Below are 23,777 nucleotides of genomic sequence, written 5' to 3' on the forward strand. Positions count from 1 at the left end.
TACCATTACAGGGGATTGTTTCTACAGATAATTTCCATTATTTACCATGATTTTGACTGAAAACAATCCCCATGCACATACCATACTGGGGATTGTTTCTACAGATCATTTCCATTATTTACCATGATTTCCACTGAAAACAATCCCCATGCACATACCATATAGAGGATTGTTTCTGCAGATAATTTCAGTTATTTGCAATGATTTTGACTGAAAACAATCCCCATGCACTTACCATTCTACAGATCATTTGAATTATTTACAATGATTTTCACTGAAACAATTCCCATGCACATACCATATAGGAGATTGTTTCTACAGATAATTTCAGTTATTTACAATGATTTTGACTGAAAACAATCCCCATGCACACACCATAGAGGAGGTTGTTTCTGTAGATCATTTCAATTATTTACATTGATTTTCACTGAAAACAACCCCCATGCACATACCATATAGGGGATTATTTCTGCAGATAATTTCAATTATTTGCAATGATTCTGACTGAAAACAATGCTCACGCACCCACAATATAGAGGATTGTTTCTACAGATAATTTCAATTATTTGCAATGATTTGACTGAAAACAATCCCCATGCACTTACCATTCTATAGATCATTTGAGTTATTTTCAATGATTTCCACTGAAAACAATCCCCATGCACCCACCATATTAGGGATTGTTTCTACAGATGATTTCAATTATTTACAATGATTTTGACTGAAAACAATCCCCATGCACTTACCATATAGAGGATTGTTTCTACAGATAATTTCAATTATTTTCCATGATTTTGACTGAAAACAATGCCCATGCACCCACCATATAAGGGATTGTTTCTACAGATAATTTCAGTTCTTTTCAATGATTTTGACTGAAAAGAATCCCTTGCACATACCATTACAGGGGATTGTTTCTACAGATAATTTCCATTATTTACCATGATTTTGACTGAAAACAATCCCCATGCACATACCATACTGGGGATTGTTTCTACAGATAATTTCCATTATTTACCATGATTTCCACTGAAAACAATCCCCATGCACATACCATATAGAGGATTGTTTCTGCAGATAATTTCAGTTATTTGCAATGATTTTGACTGAAAACAATCCCCATGCACTTACCATTCTACAGATCATTTGAATTATTTACAATGATTTTCACTGAAACAATTCCCATGCACATACCATATAGGAGATTGTTTCTACAAATAATTTCAGTTATTTACAATGATTTTGACTGAAAACAATCCCCATGCACACACCATAGAGGAGGTTGTTTCTGTAGATCATTTCAATTATTTACATTGATTTTCACCGAAAACAACCCCCATGCACATACCATATAGGGGATTGTTTCTGCAGATAATTTCAATTATTTGCAATGATTTTGACTGAAATCAATGCTCACGCACCCACAATATAGAGGATTGTTTCTACAGATAATTTCAATTATTTGCAATGATTTGACTGAAAACAATCCCCATGCACTTACCATTCTATAGATCATTTGAGTTATTTTCAATGATTTCCACTGAAAACAATCCCCATGCACCCACCATATTAGGGATTGTTTCTACAGATGATTTCAATTATTTACAATGATTTTGACTGAAAACAATCCCCAAGCACATACCATATAGAGGATTGTTTCTACAGATAATTTCAATTATTTTCCATGATTTTGACTGAAAACAATGCCCATGCACCCACCATATAAGGGATTGTTTCTACAGATAATTTCAGTTCTTTTCAATGATTTTGACTGAAAAGAATCCCTTGCACATACCATTACAGGGGCTTGTTTGTACAGATAATTTCAATTATTTACAATGATTTTCACTGAAAACAATCCCCATGCACTTACCATAGAGGAGATTGTTTCTACAGATAATTCCAATTATTTACAAATGGCAGTACATTTCACAAAGACAAATCTTGAAACCTACTGCTTCATGCCAACAGCTGTACCCTAGTAAAGAGGTTTTACCCTGAGGTTGTTCTCCCTGCCACCTGAAGAAATATCTTTGGTTATTTCTGTTTCGTGCACAGGTAGGCGAACATGCTGAAGTAAAAATTACAAAAATATGAATGCCTTATATGTAACATACTCCCTTATTTTTTTTTCTATGCAAGTGGATCTGAACTATTGCTAGAAATTGGATAGAAAAGTGGCAGGTGTGCTCTGGGGAGCAGGGGCTGAGCAACACGTGCTTTTACACTTTCTAAAGTACAAAATAAATTTTTTTTTCTTGGACTTTTTTTCTTTTTTGCTATAATTTCTTCACTGCCCTTCGTGGATAATAGCATTCAGGGGTCGCTTTAGGGAACTGCTTTGTATTTTTGTCCCTTTTGGTTTACAGCAGCAGCAGGTTTAAATTTAGCAGAATTTATCAGATTTAGCAGAATTTAGCAGTTTTTCCATAAAAACCATGTGTGTCTGTAGACACACACACACATATATACATATATATACACTTTTAAAAAAAAGTCTATATATATATAAATACATTTATAGATATATAATTTATTTTAAAATGTCTATTATATATATATATTTGATGCCCATCTCAGCTACTGCAACTGCATACCATAGTACTTGTGAACAATGAAATTTCTATTATAAATATTAAATAGGACATAAATGGATACTGAACCAGCAGGAAAATTAAATGCTAGGGAGGACCCCAGTAAAGTTAATGGAAATATTCACTTGAACAAAGGGAATATTTTCTGTTCAGAATTGCCAAGAGCTGGAGTTGAGGTGTTTTCAGCAGTGAATTATGTTTTTAATTTCTCTGGGTTTATCCTCTATTTGGTCTCTGCAGCCTTTAGAAACCACTCACTGGTGAAATTGCAATTCTTATGCAATTTAGTACCATTCCTGACTGACAAGGTAAATGCTCACTTTATGAAGGGGCAGCCATTAAAACCAGAATCTGAATCTCATTTCTCCTTGAGAGTATAAATGTTTTTTTTTAATGTATCTCTTTTTCTGTTACACTTAGAAGCTTTCATTTTTTTGTCGCTTGTTACTTGCATTTCATAGGTCTATTGCAAAATTTCTGTTTGTTATCTGTTGGAGACTTATTTGTACTAAACTGAAGCATTGCTATATTACGGTACAGCAACTTAATGCTGTGAAGGCTCAATCTTTGAAAGAGATATGAATCACGTTTGGCAACAGTTACAAGTCATTGTTCGAAAAACTGGTCGATTTTAAGGCTTTAATTCAAAACTTTCGGTTATGTCAATACTTTAATCTACTGCTTTTGTGAGATTTTGAACACTCTCTGTGCTTCTACTTCTTAACTTTTTTGTTTGTATGACAAAAACTTTTCGGACTGTTTTGTTCATCATTCACTGAACACAACAGAGTATACAAGGTACTACTATTAATATCAGTATTAGAACACTTAATACGTAAAGACTTATCTTGCAAAGTTGCTTTAGCTAAGGTGCAAAACTCCAATTTTGGAACAAATCATCTAGCTAGGAACTTCTATCTGGCGGCATTCTAAGGCATAAAATCACTCTGACAGATCTCATCATAATGAGGAACAGCTCTCGCTCTCTTTTGTTTCTTTTTCATCACTGCCTTGGCCGTGGGGGCAATTATGGTGAGCATCCCGATGCTACAAGGGCCACCTTCAAGGTGGGCTGGAACGCCTTGCCAAGCTCTGTCTCCACAAATGAACCAATACCCTTTCGGCAATTGCCGTGGATATTGATCCGTTTCCGGAATCACATCCCAACTGTTTGAAACATTACACTAAAAACTTAAATTTTTATATGCAAAATAATGAGGAGTAACACTGAACTTTGGGGGATTACATGTTCGCTAGGCACGAGTCATGAAAGTAAAACAAAAATCTATGGTCAAAGAACTAAGGATTTCTAATTCTTGAGGTTCAGATGCTGCTCTGAGAAGTTTTTTGGACTAAATGTTCTAATTGAAGGAAGGACTGTTTCCATTGTCAATTCTACTTGGTTTACTATTGGATTATTTTTTGACTAAAGGCAACTCTTTCACTGGCACACTAACTAAACAGGTTGAAAAAGGCTTTTCTGGTTCTGAATTAGACAGACATATAGTATCTGATTTGGCAGCTTTGGCTAAGGTTACTTAAACATTCATTTTCGGTTGATCTACAGGCAAATCTGCACGACAAAAAACAATTAAAATCAAGCAAAATAAGTATACTATTTGATTTTGCTTCATTTCTTTCAGGAACTAAGTTTTGGCAGAATTCTTTTTACACAAAAACAATAACTTAAATTTTTACTAAAAATTAGCTTTGTTAGACAAACATTTAGCATTCAATTAGCATACTCATAAATAACACTGGCACAAAATCAGAGTTCATGGGTTCCACCGATGCACAAAGAACGTCAGGCACAAGAGGCGTCAGGCGAGACCCGGGATCCTTCGATTTGGTTCACGTCTGCGTACTTGCTTCCTCGGTTCTGGGCTCGACAACAGGTTCTGAAGTGCGATATGGTTTGACGTTTTTGGCAGGAACCCGCTTGATTCTAGTACTTGTGGAGACAGAAGCATACCCTTTGCCCTACGTTATTAATTGGAACGGACTTTCTATCTGTCTAGAGTCAGGGTTTCTAATTAAAACAGGAGGATGTTCTTTCAGTTTTGCTTGTGTGTTATTTGAAAAGTGCCTAAAGATTGCACTTGATGCATTTGACCCCTTCATGAGTGGATGCTAGCAGCTTTCTTGGACACAGACTTTTGGAAGATTTCCATTTCAGTGACCATGAATTTAATATTTTTTTATTCTCCCTTTACATGTGCAAACTGTTCTCATGCAGCAGCACTTTCACGAATGAGAACAGAATCCACAGGTGGTAGGAACTTAAAGTGCTCCACTTGTGGGAGGCACACTCATGCTGTAGCTGAACATATTCTATAAAAGCAGACATTCAGAACACAAATTCAAGGTAAACATCCCCAACAACCACCTGTAAAACCATTTTTATTATCATCAGTTTCAGTGAGTCTTTCTTGACTAGAAAATGGAAAAAAGAGATGGTTTTATGGCTTCTTTGCTTATTTTCCTCTACAAAAATCAGCATAGAATCACAGAAATTATGTATTTTGCCTTCTGTCTTTCCCCTACTGGGAAAGATTTGGAAGTCAGTGGGTAAAAAGAGACAGAACCCTTCTGCAGGAGGCTGCTGGGTGGAGCCCATTGTGGTTATAAAATACTTGGGAAATTGGATCAGACTTTGAAAAGAATAAATCAGTGTCCTTGCCACGACTGTGTATGGAACTTTTCCAACAACAGACCCCAAGCCTTAGATGTTATGATGTTATATACAGGATATAAAAGATATATAAAGATTTATACAGGATAAATATAGATTTATACAGAATTTATATAAGGTGTACTTTTATATATATATATATACACACAGGTGTATATAAGGTATATACAGGATATAGAAGAAAGAAACACTTTGTCTCTCTTTAAAGCAAGCCTAGAATAGGAAAAGTCATTACTTTTTCTTCTTTTATTTTTTCCTTTTTTTCTGAACACGTCATTCTTTTGACACCAACTGCACACCACCTTCTGTTAACCCAGTTCTATTTTAGTAAGAAATATCTGAACCAGGAATTCTGTCTGGTGCTTGCAGAAAATGCAGTACATTTCATACTCTAAAAATGAGCCTAGGGTCTCATCAGAACCATTTGACAGCCTGGATGCTGTGCCAGACCTTCCTAAACGTAACACTGGAAGAAATATATTGTAGAGTAAGTAATTGTTGATAATTTCAAGGCTTATTTAAACAGTATATGACCCTTAAGGTAGTATACAAGTAATAAAAGAAATGCAACAAGTTGCTTGTTATGTGTGGGAAGATATTTTGAAATACCCAGCAGGATTAGATAAGGGAGACGGATTGAACTTGTAAGTTAGAGCTCTATGGGAGGGAAAAAATAAAGGAATAAATCCAGAAAAGCCATACTCTGAGGATTCAAAAAGCCCCCTAAACCCCAATGTGTGACGCATGAAAAATCAGATTATTCTTTAAATGCTAATTAAAAATGCGGTCTGAGGACAGAACAGGCTGCTAAAGAACACCAGGAATTGCAGGGTTAATTTGCTTTTATACTTATTGCCATTCAGAAAATGTTGTTATGGAAACCAAATATATGTTATTTCTTAAATAAATATTCTCTCAATGCCTCTGGAACAAAGTGAAGAAATTGAAGCTATTAGCCTTATTGTTGCTGTTGGCTGTCTGAAATCCCAAAGCTGGGATTCTAATTGAAAATCCAAGGATTTGGGCTTCCTGGTTTTATAGTAAAAATGTAGGAAGCCAGTCCCATTGTTATCTCCTTTTAAACACTATGAAAAACTGGGGATGAGTCTCCAAGATGCCTCTGCTTAGAGCATCTCGAGGGTTTTGCTGGTTTGCGAAGGCTGCAAGTCAAGAATAATTCATGCAGGAATTCACCAAGTGAATTTTCCATATGATCTTGGTGTCTCTAGGATGTTTCCTTGTCACAGACAAATTTCCTGAAAAAGCCTTTTGCCAGGATTTTTTCTCCTGAGAAGCCGAGAGGCCTCAGAAAGGAAATGTAAACAATAATTATCTGCTGCTGAGGAATGTGGTCTGGAGATGGTTTTCCAACAGGTGCATCTTTGATTGGTCTCATGTGGTTGTTTTTACTTGATGACCAATCACAGGTCCAGCTGTGTTGGGACTCTGGTCAATTACAAGGTTTTATTATTCATTCCATTCTTTTCCTTGCTAGCCTTCTGATCAAATCCTTTCTTCTATTCTTTAGTATAGTTTTAGTATATAATTTTCTTTTAATATAATAAATATAATAATATAATAAATCAGCCTTCTGAAACATGGAGTCAAGATTCTCATCTCTTCCCTCATCCTGTAGGCCTGCAAACACCACCACATTTCCTAAATCCAGCTTGATACAGATTGATGCTGAATAGGTTTTCTGAAGGCATCTGGAGCCTCATGCTCATGGAAAGAATCCATGCTTGGTTTGCAGGCTTTTTGCCCTTTACCCTGGGCAAACTCACCAATCTCCAGAGCTCAGACCAAACCTGTAGGGCGTTTTCCAGAAGAAATTTGCTGCTACAGAGATTTGCTACGAGTGTCTGTTATGGTACATGAATAATCGCGATGGAAAGGGGGAACTTGAAGGACATTTCTGATGCTGATATTTTCAGGCAGTGACACTGGTGAAGCATGACTGGTGGCTGAACTTGTCACAAACACTGGATTTGTTCACTTGAAATTGTCAAGGCCAAACTGGTTCTCTCAGAATTCGTTGGTTTATTCATTATGGAGATGGAGAGGCCACTCAGGATGTATGACTTGCATTAGTCCTTTCTGGGAGCAGGCTTTATGGCCTTGAATCTGTTCCATTTTCCTTTTTTTTCATGAGCCATACGCAGTAAAGAATTATTTATTTTGCTGTTATGCACAAGGAAAACTCATTAAGGGAGTGAAGGCATTGGAATCCAAAGCCTTGTATCTGTAATATCAGGGAAAAAACCACATTCCTAATGTATTTTTTATGATGCATAATTTGGTTTTGGATATCCTGCATTCATGGAAACAAAACTCAGAATGAAACCGTCAGGAGCTGTCAATATGTTCTGCAATCTGTTAAAACCAACAGCTGTAATCCTTAAATTATTAGAGAAATGTCCTTTGGAAGTAGGGAGAAAATGTAAAAACATCTGTATTATCCCTGCAGTGACAAGAATGTTATTGCAATTCCACCTCTAGTTCCAGACACCAAAAATTAAAGCAAAGGGTGCAGGAAAGAGAAGTGGAAGACCTGAAAGCTGTCGAAAATATGGCTGCTAATGGTAAATTTAACTGTGTTCAGGGACTTTTGGGGGGAAAGATTCAGAGGCAAGTTGAGCTTCCTTAAAGTCTCCCTGCTGAGAAGGGCTGAGATCTTGACAATGTATGTATGTTTCATTTTATATATATCTATTTGTTTATTTTATTTTGGAGCTGCAGTGCGGCGAGGCGTACGTGGCCCAAAGGGTCAGTGTCCGGCTAGCTGAGGGCAGGGGCCGACGCCCAGCTGCAATTCCCTGCCAGCACCCCTCGGCGTCGGATGGCCTTGGGCGGTGCTGGCTGCGACTGGCTCTCGCTGATGGTGACACGAGGACAGGAGAAGGACACTCACCGGGGGTTCAGTCCGTTTATTGATGTTCCTGAGGAACCAACCGAGGAGCAACCAACCGGGGAGCGGTCCTGAGGGGAGGGAGAAGTGGGATTTTAAAGGAAGGGGGGGGTGTACATGGGTGGGATTTACAGGGAACCAATCGGGAAGGGTGAAGGGACGAACTTAACATAACTGACATAAAAGGGGAAACCAATAAATACAAAGTAAAGGAGGGGCCCTGGGACCACAGCCAACCACAACCCGCAGAGAGAAGAAGATTCTGGAAAGTTGGGAGGAGTGGGGGGTGATTGACTGGGCCCAGGGAGGAGAAAAAGTCCACATATAAGGGAAGGAGAGGGAGGAGAAATTATATAACCGATAAAACTGACAACCCCAGTGGCGGGAGTTGCCATGGGGACAACATAATTGGCAGGGCTAAACTGGGGCAGGGCAGAACCATTTGCATTAAACAGGGGGGAAACAATACATAAAATGGGGGAGTAATACAATAAACTTTTCAACACACTACAACACTGCAGCCTTAGCTAGGTATTTATAACTTAGTACGTTACTGCACATCACAAGAAGTAGTTTAGTCCTTTTAATAAACAATTCTCTGCCTTCCATGCTGATAAAAATGGTCTAATTTGCTATAGTAATATATAATATTAATTATCAATATTTAATTATATTTATATTAATTTTATTTAACATACAGAATACATATAATATATAATTAATATGATATATAGTCATTTGGAGCAGTCTTTAGGTTCTTTGCAAAAAGCTGGAATAGTAAGAATATTTTCAGCATAAGAAGCCTTCTTTTAATAAAAGCAAGTATTTTTTACCATATTTCAGTAGATTCAGAAGTGCACACAGGCTGCTTCAGAATTCATTGCCAAGTGTTTTGCATTATCCATGTAAATGGATATCCATTCCTTGAAGTGCAATTGGGATGTTAATTTGTTTTTATTGAGCTTGTAGAGTAGTAGGCCAAGACTGTACATTGAAGGGAAGTAACTTCCCTGGTGTTTTTTACACTGATCCAGTCAGTCAGAACATGTTTTGCTTTATAAGTCTCTTGGTATTTGTTCCAATTCCCTTTCTATAAGTCTCTCCTATAATTTTTAGGGATAATGAAAGTGTTGATTATAGGGGCATTTTCAGGTTCAATAAACATTAACATTATTCTACATTTGAGAATAAATAATAAATGAATAATTGAAATAAATAAATGTAATAAAAATTTAAATAAGCTTTAAAAATGAAATCCAGCAAACAGGAATTTAAATATGAGAGTGAGTTCATGCTTCAAGAGTATATAAGCAGAGCCATACCATCTCTGATTTGTCAAGCATAACTGAGTCCCTCAGGGTGATTTTGCTTGGCCAGTCAATCTGGTGAATATGCAGAAATACTGAGAAAAATATCTGGAACAGCTGGTCTTGTTTGGGTAAGGTTTTGGGTATTCTTTATTTTTTCCTTCAGTTTGTGCTGGTAACAATCTATCAAATCTGACTAATTTAAAATTGCAGCTTGTATGAAAACAGCTTTCCCTTAGCTTTAGACACCAGATTGCTGCTGCTCCTACCTTAAATTTCTGCAATCATTTTTCTGCTAGGAAATTGTTTTGAATATTACCCATCAGCTTGCAATTTTGCAAAATGGGATGTCACGTCCTCTAACAAGCTTCACTCCATAAAACTGTTCCCAGATTGATGTTTTAGACCCTTTTATTGATCTTTAACTGATCTTTTTATTGATCTTTTATTGGTCTTTAACTCTTGAACGACCACTGCCAACTGGGGGTCAGAGTGCTGCCACTTGTGAGGATGTGGAAATTCCTGTGCCACATTCCCCAGGCTGGAAGACCCGATCTGTGGAATAAATCAAGGAACAAAAACAACCACCCACATGCACAGTAAATACTACTTCTGCAGAAAACAACCTGCCCTACTTACTATCTAAAATAGTCACAAATATTTCACGTGGCCCAGGATTAAAATAGCTGGGAGTGACATTTGGGTGGCACAATAACAGAGGTGCTGAGAGGTCTGGGTGGTCTGGCCTGGTAGGAGATTCTGTGCCCAGGAGAGACACAGGGTATGAGGAGATTTTTTGTTTGCTGATGGAAGTAACTACCCAACTTTGTGAGAGGGGAGAACATTTTCAATGAGCCCATCTGGTTTTTAAAAGCAATGGAAAGGTTCCCAATATTTAAAACCAGATTATTGAAAGAATAGTAAGATCAGAATTCATTTTAAGTTAGTCATTTTAAGTTAGAAAGTAATATCAGGAAAAGCCATCTGGCTAAATAATGTATTCATATCCTAAATCATGTTTTCTGATTTCTGCAGTGAAAAGTAATGAATTGCACTGCCTTTGCACTCCTTGACAAGGAATTTTTCACAAAGCTGTTGTAATGAGACAATTAGGACCTGTGGCATTGTTATACTAATTGATGTTAATTAGTGCTTTTAAACAGGTATCTATTGTAGTGGTATTTGACCAAAAAGCTCAGAATTCAGTAAATGACCAGAGAAAAAAAAATGTTTGAGAATGACCCTAAAATCTTCACAAATTAAAGGGCAGGACTGATTCAGAATTACATAATTCTCAACTGGTTTTTGGATTGTTTTTCCCCTCAGCTGAAAATGGAGGAAAATATTAGAAGCCAAGACAATTTCTTGGCTGTTTAATTATGGCTGTGGCCATAATTTTTTGAAAACTCCTGAAACATAAGAAGAGGTTGAATAAGATACACTGGTAAAGAAGAATTTGGGAGCCAACTGTGCAGCTTTATTGCTGCTCAGAAAACATCAACAGCCAAATCAAAGTGTTAACTCCCCTGAAGTGTGCCCATGTTTGTGCCTGCATGTCCAAGCATATATATATAAAGATAAATATATATTTATATATAAAAATAATATATATATGGGGAAAGAGAAAGAATTATATGCACATATGTCCACGTGATTAATTTTATATATATATATATATATATATATATATATATACATATATACACATATATACACATATATAAATGTATTTATTCTGATTTTTTTTCCTAATTTAAGATAAAATCTTCATCCTTTCTGTGGAGGAGCAGAATATGAGGGGGAATGGTGAGCTGAGCTCTCAACACTCCTCTCTACCATCCTAATTTTCTTCTGGTTCTTTCATCCATAGGTTTGCTGTGGAATTTTGGAGAATCAGGGATGTATACTGCCACTGATAAAGTGAGGAGTTTTCTTCTTCATTTACTCTGTGCCTCTTGCACAAAACCTGGTAAAACCTCTTTTCCCATTTAGAGTCAAACAAAAGAGGGAAAGCAGCTATTTGTGTAGCTTTTGAGGATTACATAAGAAGTAATAAGGGAAATTTTGTTAAAATTTTATTCACCGTTTTATGAATCTTATGTCCCAGAAGCTAAAAGGAGCCTAAAATTCATTACACCAGAACTGAGGTTAGACAGCAGGTGGAACTACTGAGAGTGGTGATGAGAAATGTCTGATATCAGGTAAAAATGCCTGATAAAAGGGGATAGCTGAGTGCTAACCTTTGCTTGCCTTTTCATCTTCAACCCTATAGTTTCTACCCAAGATGTCATCCTAACATCCTGAATTTCATCCCCTTCAATTCCACAATATTTTATATAATTTTAAGTTTACTTTTTTCATTAAACATTAGCAAATTAAGGTCTAATTTCACTAATTAGAAAATTAGGCTCTATGTTTTATGTGGAGCCAAGAGGGGCAGCCGCCTATCTGGGGAAACTAATTTTCATTTTCCATAGAAATTTTTTCTATATATCTACATTTATTTATTTTCATTTATATTTATATAATTATTAATAACTATGTAATTATAACTCTATTATAAATATTATATTTTCTATATCTATTTATTTTCTACAAATATTTATTTTAATTTATATTATTACCAATATGGATATAATTATTATAACTACAATTCTATATTATATATAATTATATATTAAATAAATATATATAATATATTTTGAATATATTTCCACAGAAATATAATAGGATCTGAGTTCCAAACCCCAAGACATGCTTTTTTTCCATGCACACGCAGTAATTTAGTGACTGGAAGGTTTATTCTGTTTAGAGAATCAGAAGTATTGCAAGCTATGTACAAAACTCAAAATAAGGAGAATACACTTTTCCTTCCATGGGAGTGTTACCTGGAGAAAATCCGCCCTAAGGTCTGGGGAGTGAGGAAAAGATTGACATTTCTTTTTCTGTTTCTTCATCATCACACTGAAATGGCAGCTGTGGTACTTTTGGGATCCCCCATCATAGGAAGGAAATGATGAATCTGACTCCATGTTCTTAGAAGGCTGATTTATTATTTTATGGCATTATATTAAAGAATGTTATACTAAAATTATACTAAAGAATAGAGAAAGAATACTTACAGAAGGTTTAACAAGATACTAAAGAAAAACTTGTGACTCTCTCCAGAGTCCAACACAGCTGGACAGTGATTGGTCATTAAGTTAAAACAATTCACATGTTGGGTAAACAATCTCCAAACACATTTCAAAGCAGCAAATCACAGGAGAAGCAAATCAGATAATTATTGTTTTCCTTTTTCTCCAAGGCTTCTCAGCTTCCCTGGAGAAGAAATCCTGGCGAGGGAATTTTTCCAGAAAATATGACTGTGACAGACAATTTATCCAGCATTTAGGGGTGAAACTCTTACACTCCTATATCCATAGAATCATTTCAATTTGAAATCTTCCTGCCATGGTAAATAGTAACGCTTTAATAGGCTGGCCTTACTGAGAAATAAAAAAGCTGTTTCTGCAGGCCAAGAATACTGAAATATAAGGCCAGCTTAATCCCAAATGAGCAATCTTCATGCTATGTCTGTTCTGTCAGAAATTCACAGATCTGTCTCTCATTAATGTCAGTGGAAATTCTCTGGCAGGCTAGAACAGCATCAGCCCCTAAAGAATTACATGGTTTGGATACCAAAGGACAATTAATAAAAGAAACATGTAACAGTTGAAATAAATGAATCACTGCACAAACCTTAAGTACCTTTTGCACTGGTGAAATAGATGCAAATTGAATATGATATTGATTTTGAAGTGAAAATCTCGATGAGACTTTTCAGAGAAACAATCTGAAGAGATCTGTGCAATTCTATTAACTGAACTGGCAATTAGAGCATGACAATTTAATTCTGAAACAGAGAAGATTGCTAACAGTTTAAGATATACCCCAAAGGAAGGACCCAGGCCTTTCTCTTCCCCACTGAGGTGTCTTTTCCCATTATCGCTATTTAAACCACCAAGGATTGTGTAACCACTGCTCTGTCTCCTCCTACCTTTTCCTGACCTATTTAACGGGGTGCTGGCAAATTTCCAGCCCTCTCCAGCGGGGAGAATTCATTATCTGTGTATAGGACAGGGCAGTCTCTCAAGCTGTGAGATTAAATTGGTGATGAGAAAGTATTTTAGTGTTTCATTGTATCCAAATTGCAAATACATTTTTATTTCAAGCTCATTTTGAGATGAGATTTGGACCTAATTTTATCCATCTGTAGTTCAAAGTTGAAAAGGAAATTACCTTAAGTGCATTCAAATGCCTTCCCTTTCCAATTTCTCTTTCATCAGCTCTCTCAGAGGATGCTTGTTTGAACAGAGCTACTTATCAACATTGGTAAGAACAGACTTAATTTTTTTTAATTTCTTTTCAATTTGTTTCCTAATTTTCTCGATTTTTGAAACAGAATATCTAAACACATTTTCTGTTAGAAAAGCACTTTGGAATCAATAATATATATTTCTTTTCAATCTATTTTGACATCTTTCAAGTTTCTTGAATGTTTTTTAAAAAATCCAGACTAGATATTCTTATGGAAGAAGAAAAGAGAAAAATATCTGAATAAAATATCTGAAAATTATCTGCTTTCTGGCCTTGTAACAATCTGAAAAAAAAAGAAAACCAGCAGAAAATATATCAGACCAAGAGCAGTGATGCTATTTATAGCATATTTACTTTGGAAAATATTGAGCTGGAAAAAAATTTTTATTGCTGGAAAATATCTGCAGTGCAGTGAAAGACAAATAAGAAACAAAACTTGAAGAGGAACCCCTTCTAATCTTGATTAAAGTAGTAGTGTCACTAAAGTAGGATCAGACTTCTACTACTTCTGGCTTGTTTGGATGAAAAAAAATCAGTCAGCATTAAAATCAAACCAAAAACCCAAACAAACCAAAACAACAAAAAAAAAATTCCACAGCAGAAAATTGTATTTAGCAGAGTTTTCTAAGAATTTCCAGATACCAAACAATGGAAAAATTTCAAGAAATCGCAGGACCCATTCTTGTATAAAATTCTGAGTTACATTTTTCCATATCTTATATTAAAGTGGTTGCACACCACTTTGGAATTAACATCCTTCATTACTGTGAAAAATCCTTGTTCTACAAAAATAATGCTTTGGAATGAATGTCCTCTATTATTGTTAAAAGTCCTTATTCTGCAAACATACCTGTGAAAAATGCCAGTCACTTGTTTTTAAAATTTTAAAAGTTTAATATTAATAAAATGGTTATAAAAATAGCAATATAATTAGAGTAATAAAAAATTTTAACAATTGAGGTTTAGGACAAAATTTGAAAAATTAGGATTTAAGAGTCCTGTGGCTGCTATCTCTTTGCGAGTCCTCTCTTAAAAAAAGTATCTTACATAGCATTGTTTCTATTTTAACATTATGTTATAACCTAAAACTATATTTACACACTGCTTAAGAAAATCAATACAGCATAACTTTCTAACATAACACATAAAATATTAATTTTAATATTTGCAAAAGGCTAATAATAAAATATGCATTTTTCACAATACTGCAGGGGAAAATTCAAGCTGCTTTTTAATCAATGCCAATGTGGATAAGATTGATTATTTCAATGCCCATTAAGTTAAGAAATACCTTTTGGAAGAGTAAAGAGCATTTGGTTTGTACAACGAGAGGAGTTGTCAGATGATGTGAAAGGTTAGGTTGTTGTTGAATAATCATTGACCTCTAATTTTTTCAAGTATCCATATATTAGACTGAAATTTTCTAGTTGGGCAGGACCTTTGTTTAGTATTTAATCTGTTATATTTGTTGAGCTGTAATTGCTATCCCCAAGTCTGCCACCTTCTCATGTGTAAGAGGTTAAACAAGCATAAAACCACATGCTGGCTACAGAGACTCTTTTGAAACCCTGACTAATGCAATATAAATCTCTTCAAGAAACGGGTTCTGTTGAACAAAGGTATTATTTTATAACCTATAAAGTATACTAGGAAAATTCCTAGAATTCCTACATTAGAAAATTTTCCTGCCATCTGAAAAATTTGGGGCTTTGTGGCTTAGAGTGAAAAGACAAAATGAAGGTGGATACAATTCAAGTTCTGTGATGAATGCCATGACATAAACCGCAGGTAAATCCTGTGGCACCACCTCAGTACCCATATATATATATATATATATAATTGGTGCCATTTTGAAATTACTGCAATTTCATATAGGCTCCTGTGGCTGTGGAGAAAATTCCAGTTTCAGAGAGTGCTTTCTTAGCAGTGCTCTACAGAGGTTAACATTGCCACAACACTGTTTCAGCTCACTAAAGTGAATTTTAGTGAATTATTCCAGGTGAAGATACCTTGCTGTTAGAAGTGGCTCTGGAGTTTGCGTGAAACTTGAGTTACTTGAATCAAAATGTTGGATGTGGTGATAACTGTGTTTAGTTGCTCAGATTTATGAACCTTCTTTTTCAGGTTCTTCTATGAGCCTTTAAAGCTTCTTCCTTATGAATGTTTGAAGGTTCTTCTATGAACCTTTATTTACTTTCTTTGAGCTTTTTTTGGAAAGACATGGAGGTGCGCAGCTCCTCTCTGAACTAAGCAGCTCTGTGTGCCACAGCAGGTTTTCTGCAAGGTCAACAGCACTTTGCAGCCTGCTACTAAATTCAGTGTATTTAAGTGGTGAAGGTGATATTTCTAAAATTATTTGATGGTTTTGTGCAATAAATCTGAGTTGTGATTCAGTCATTGAACTGCCCTTGTGTTTTCCATTAGATTTCTGTTGCAGAGCCTGAAGAAACTGTCACACTGACAAAGCCACAGGCCTGTGGCAGATAGTGATTGAAATAAATAGACCCTCATAACTAAAGCCTGCACCATTTTTCATAGTGAGGGGCTCTCTGCAGATGCTGATTTATTGGAGATTTAATCATTGTGTTCACAATAGCAAACCTAAGATGTTTGAATAAGGTGGTTAATGAAAATTATCAGCTGCATTAAATAGCATTATTTTGAAAATCAGTCTTTAGGGAGGTTATGTACTCAAAGATTTCTTGTTCTGGTGCTCACTGGAATAAATCAAGAGTTATAACAAACTCTTATTGCTATTTCTAAGGAAGCTGGAAAGGTTCATCAAGCTTTTGAGGTAAACATTTCAGATGACTCTTTTTAGAGCTGTTGTTGAATGTACATCACTTCTGCTGGTTAACCCAAGGCAGCTGTCACTGCTTTTTCTTCCAGCTCAGTTAATCACTGCCTGACTCATTTTTTTGTCCATCTTTAAAATACGTTTAGAGCCTTGAGAAAGACTTATGGAACACCAAATCACAAAAGAGAGAAATATATTGAGAAATAGATTTTGAACTGTACCATTCATTATATCTCACGTACTTTCCTATGCTGAAATCTAAAGAGAAAGATCTAGTAATATGAATTTATTCATGTGTAGCCTTTTAGAACCTGCTGAAGAAATGGCAGATTGTGATGAAACACTGCTGTTTTCCATGTCACCTTGTATGATGTCATTCCCTTGCAAGAGAATTAAATTTTCTGCAATAACTAAACTCTTCTGTTTCAGTGTATTTGCTATTGACTCCAGTTATTTTTTTTCAACTTCAAACTGTATATTTCAACAAATGTTAGAATATTAGTTGAAATACTACTTTATCAGTTGGAATATTATTTATATTATTATTTATATAATGAAAATCTTATTTAATACTTATGCAAAACCATAGTTCTAGCAAATTTTTATCTGTCCTGTGGAATTACAAAAGTTTTGAAAATATTTTATAAATTATATCAAGAAAAGATTTCCCAACAGTTTTCTGCTTGGTGGTGGTATCTAGAACTAGAAGTTCTAAGGTTGCTTCTGCAGGCAGATGGATAATGTGATTTACATTAGGTCAAACTAAATCTCCAATGGATTAAAAATACTTTGAATCTAAATCTTAAAATGTGAATCTTAATGATTTACAGCAATGTTGTTATCAAATCCATGGATATTTATGCAAATGTACAGTTTCAGCTTGATTTTTATCAAATTATTGACCTTTGCAAAACAAAATCAGTCATTTTCAAGTTTTCTACCTTTTCTTTTTATTGTGTTGTTAAAAAACCCTCAGACCCCAATTTTGCTTTCTCTACACATTTATCTTGATCTGTTTATTGTATGCTTCCTTTGATCATTTTTATTGGCATTCTCTGAAATCATGGCACATAATTAATGGGTACACTTTTAGACCTGACTGAAATATTACTCCTTTAGTCAGAAAATTCCTTCCAGTCACAGTAGCTAACTTTCCATTGATGTAATAAAAATATGATTATTTATTTATCCTCTGAAACTTGTCTTTAAAAAATATGATACTTTACATTAAGAATGAGAGCATTTATTCTAAATTGCTTTCAGAAATTATAATATCTTGACATAGAAGATATTGACTCAGAGTTCTAGTTAAGACACTGCATTGATGTAGATACTATGGGCACAATTTTACTTGCCAAAGGCCATTCATCTGCAACTGTACTTTATCATTTATAGGAAATTAAACCAGCCTTCTCTTAGTGATGTCTGTAAAAGCATTCTCCTGCCCATTTGTGCCACTGATCTGTGCTTTTTTCAGACAGGGCCCCTCTGAGAGAGGGGATGAGGAGCAGCTTCTGGCAGTGTGTAAAGAGCTGGCAGAGTAATTATTGAAGGTTCAAGGTATGGCTTTATCCTGGATACATACTTCACAAAAATATTATATACTTTATAGAAATATTATGTGTTTTATACAGATATACTTTATATATAATATGTACTTTATAATTATATGTATATAATTATATATATACTTCATACAATTATTGAAAGATTAAAGGTATGGCTTTATCCTGGATACATACTTCAGAAAAATATTATAAACTTTATACAAATATTATATACTTTATACAGATATACTTTATATATAATATATAATTTATACAATTATTGAAAGATCCAAGGCATGGCTTTATCCTGCATACATACTTTACAAAAATATTATATACTTTGCACAAATGTACTTTATATATAATATATACTTTATACAATTATTGAAAGAATCAAGGAATGGTTTTATCTTGGATATATACTTTATACACATATTATATATGTTACACAAATATTATATACTTAATACAAATATCATATGCTTTATACAGATATACTTTATATATAATATATACTTTATACTTCATACTTTATAATTATATGTATATAATTATATATATACTTTATACAACTACTGAAAGATTCAAGGTATGGCTTTTTCCTGGATACATACTTTTCACAATTATTATATACTTGATACAAATATTATATAGTTTATACAGATATATAATTATTATATATATAATTATATATAATACAAATATTATATATAATTATATATTATATATATAATTATACATTATATATTATATATAATGTATAATTTATACAATTATTGAAAGATTCAAGGTATGGCTTTATCCAGGATGCATACCTGATACAAATGTCATATACTTTATACAATTGTATATATACTTTATACAATTATTGAAAGATAGGTGGTATGGCTTTATCTTGGATACATACTTAAAAAATATTATATACTTTATACAATTATATATATACTTTATGCAAATATATGTACACTTTATACAATTATTGAAATATTTGAGGCATGGCTTTAACGTATTTGGGTAGTGCCCCGTGGCAGGAAGGAATGATGAATGTGACTCCATGTTCTCAGAAGGCTAATTCATTGTTTTATGATACTGTATTATATTAAAGAATTCTAAACTAAACTGTACAAAAGAATACAGAAAGGCTACAGACAGAAGGCTAAAAAGATAATAATGAAAACTCGTGACTCTCTCCAGAGCCCTGACACAGCTTGGCCCTGATTGGCCAAAGAGTCAAAACAATTCACACGAAACCAATGAAACAATCAGCTGTGGGTAAACAATCTCCAAACACATTCCACATGTGAGCACAACACAGGAGAAGCAAATGAGATAATCATTGTTTTCCTTTTTCTCTGAGGCTTCTTAGCTTCCCAGGGAAACAATCCTGGGCAAAGGGATTTTTCAGAAAATATGAATGCCACATGGCTTTATCCAGGATCACTGCTGGGATCATTTCAAGGTACCAAAACCAGAGTAAATCATTAGCAGTGTACACTGGCAGCCCAGAAAGGCAGCTGGGTTTGGACTGCAGCCAGAGCAGGGTGAGCAGATGATGAGGAGGGGATCCTGCCCTCTGCTGTGCTCTGGGGAGATCCCACCTGGAGCTTTGCATCCAGCTCTGGGCTCCCAGCATAGCAAGGACAGGGATTTGCTGGAGTGAGTCCACCAAAATTAGAGGGATGGAGCACCTCACGTAGGAGGAAACACTGAGATAATTGGGATTTCCCACTGTGGAAAAGAGAAGGCTTTGGGATCACCTAATTGTGCCTGAAAAGAGCCAATGAGAGAGATGGAAAAGGACTTTTTGTAGGGGATGCAGTGACAGGAGCACGGGAATGGCTTCGCACTGAAGGACAGTAGGTGTACATGAGATATTAGGAGAAAATCTTTCCCTGCAAGGGTGGGGAGGCTCTGGCACACCTTGCCCAGAGGAGCTGTGGCTGTCCCATCCCAGGCTGGGAGGGGCTCTGGGCAGCCTGGGGTAGTAAAGGAGTCCCTGCCCATGGCAGGGGGCAGAAACTGAGTAGTCTGTAAGATCCTTTTCAACAGAAACAATTCTATTGATCTATCAAATCTATTCTGGTTATAGGATTGTAAGAGTTTCATCCTTAAGAGCTGAATAAGCTGTCATTTCACGTGACGTTGAAGAAACAGAAAAAGGAATGTCAATCTTTTCCTCACTCCACAGATCTTAGGGCTGATTTCCTCCAGGTAAGAATCCCATGAAAGTAAGAGTATTCTTAATTTCAGTTTTGTGCATAGCCTGCAACACTTCTGATTCTCTAAACAGAATAAGCCTTCCAGTCACTAAGTGGCTGTGCATGCATGGGAAAAGCATGTGTCTTGAGGTTTGGAACTGAAATTGTTTTGCTTTTTATTTCTATGGAAAATGAAAAGTAGCTCCTTCAAAATGCCCCGCTTGGCTCCTGGTATCTGAAGGATTCATAAAACATAGAGACCTTAATCTGCTAATTATAGTTAGTGTAAAAAGTCAATTTAAAAAAAATATATTGTGAAGTTGAAGAGATGAAATTCAGCACATTATAAATACGTCTTCTACAATTCTGTGATTGGGAATGTTTTAGCAAAATCTGACAAAATTATGAATTAATGTCCCTTTGTTTATGACTTTAAAATACATTGAGCAGTTTAATTTAGCAAGGATAATCTAAGATATAGAGTAGCTCAATGGGTTTTGTGAGATTTGAGTTCATTATGTGGTCCAGCCCAGATTTCAATACAGGGTATTCTGTTTAAAGTGAGTGCATTTTTATCTCAGAGTGTTGCAGGACTGAGGAGTGCAGAGATATTCTCCTGATACACACTAAAAATATCCCATTTAGCATCCAGCTCCGTGGTGTCCCTGCAAAGGCACATTTTGATTTAAATGGGATTAGTGGTGTGCATGAAGTTAAGCATGTCCATAAATGTCTGCAAGGCTTTGGTTATTCAGTGCACTCATTATCTCAATTTGTTGTTTCATGGAATTATTCCAAGTATCTCGTCTAATCACATTCTCCTGGAGACACAACATATGCCCACAATAGCATGAGCTATGTATAGCTCCTTCCATATTTATGGGAGATCAATGGAACATTTGGATGGCCAGTGAATGCATGTATCTGTGAATTACCCTGCAGGAAATAAAATCCCCCAATGAGAGCATGCTGTGAATTCCCATGGGTAGAAAGCTGAGGTAGAAGTGTAATTTTTTGGATTAAAGCATGATGTAAATAATAAATTTATATGCTGATATTGTATTTGTTTACATATTTATTTGTCATACTATATATTCTATGTTTTTATTTATAGAGAAATATTTTATCTATTAAAAATATATAATATTGTATAATATGTTATATAATATATAGGTATATATTATATATTATATGATATAATAAATATTATATAATAGCAAAATATTATATAATAGTAATAATAAAATTATTATATATAAGATAATATGAATTATTATTAAAATCTATATATTAGAGGCATATAAATGATAATGTTTTATATAATATATAATATATATTATATATAATATATAATATATATACTGTATATAATGTATATAATATATTTAATATATAATATATGTTTCTAATATATATATTAGAGATATATAAAATACATATTTTTATATATTTGAATGATATATTTTTATATTGCCATCAATTATATCAATATATTGATAATGTATTGATACAATTGATGGTAATACATAAACAAATGTACAGCAATGTATTATAAGTCATGTAAAATAGGTATAGGTATATAATTAAATACAGATTTATAGAAATTTAAAAATAAACTTGACACTAGTGTTTGTATTCTAGTCACAGATATGATCCACAGATACATAAAAACACTATCATGATGCTGGATGAAAATCAGGCATGTGAAAATATGAAACTGTCTGCTCTTCACTGAAGATATTTTCCCATGTTTGTTTCAGGTATTTCTGAATGACTAACCCTAGGTATTTGGCTTGAAATGCAGTTAAAAAGAGCCCAAAGGATTATGTTCTCAGTAATGCTGCTGTAAGTCTGTTGAATTGCTTTATTTTTTTTAAGGGGAGCAGAATGTGAGGAAAGATTATGGCCTCTTTCTGCTGAGTTTGCTGCTTTCATCTACAAAAGCAGTCATAGGAATCAATGAAAGTCTGTATGGAAATTACATTTTAAATGTGTAAACGCAGCAGAATGGGACTCTTCAGAACTTGGAAGGGCTCTATAGTATTGCTCACTACTCACCCTGAAACAAAATCTGAATTTGTTTTCAAATAGCAGAGCTAAGAAAGACAATTTTTCCCTAGAGCTGGCTGTAAACTGGCAATATTACTATTGCTGTGTATCATTATCTGCTGAAGGAATTAAGCATGAATCATTAGAGAAGGAGCTGGCTAGCATTCCAAATCCTTTCATAAATGTTTCTAGACATGCAATTCCTTCCTGACCTTGCCATTTAATGTATTTTCCCAGCAGCTGAAAAAATGGTGCTGTAACAATAATCACTGAATATTTTTTGTCTTTATGATCATATTTCATTTTTCAATTGAATCAGAGTCCGAGTAGTTCAGATGAAAGAATTTAAATACTAAGACATTCAAACAATAGAGAATATCAATGAATGAAATTTCAGATGAACTTAATTTTTCTGAAATATCAGGTGGAATAAAACTGATGATGAAGAGAACTAGTATCAATTATGTTGATTTTGAATTTGAACATTATATTATTTATATCATATGTGTATCATTTACACTGATTAGATAATGTAGATAATGTAATTTTAATAGCCTTTAATGAGATTTCCATTTCTCAGCTGAAAATCAGATTTACTTCCAGAAAGTCTCAATAAAATTAAAGTAGGATTTAAAGCATTCAGGAAAAATACAGCACTTCAAATAAAATTTTCATTCACTTCTTTACCTCCCATGAGTTTATCTGAACATATTCCTGCTTGCCAATGAGCACAGAAAAGCCTTGAAGTTGCAGATGAGTTACAGGCAACAAGGTATATAAAAATGACCAGGCATTATGTTCCTTCAGCTAAAATAAAACTGTTTCTTCTCTGCATGCATTCCTAGAGGGGTTGGCAAAGTTTAGCTTTTATTTGTTATTTGAATTTGCTAGATGCAGAAGTTTTCCATCTGTACTGGAAGAGCACAAAGGAGTGTGTGGGATTAGCACTTCAACGTTTTGCAATTTGATATCTTCTTTTACTTCCCAAAATCCAATTCATAGCAATGAAAACATAATTGTTTACCACGGCAGTAAGTGTCAACACCAATTTATTTCTTGTGCTTTGCTTTGCCTTTTCATCACTCTAGGGGTGCACATGAAACGGGACAAAAAAGTTAAAATTGTGTCACCAATTGTAGTCTGCAATCCAAATAAATCCCAGTCAACAACGTTGCTCTTCAGGATTTCATGCCTACTCCACTAAAAATGTAGTATTGAACCTAAAAATTGGAATGATGCCAGTGGCAAAAAGAAAAAGGTGCCCCAAATATTGGATCTAATTCCCAATGTACAGTAAAACAATAACACCCTAAATTAGGATTAAGG

The sequence above is a fragment of the Ammospiza caudacuta genome, chromosome 6 (assembly GCF_027887145.1).
Source record: "Ammospiza caudacuta isolate bAmmCau1 chromosome 6, bAmmCau1.pri, whole genome shotgun sequence".
NCBI classification, from domain to species: Eukaryota; Metazoa; Chordata; class Aves; order Passeriformes; family Passerellidae; genus Ammospiza; species Ammospiza caudacuta.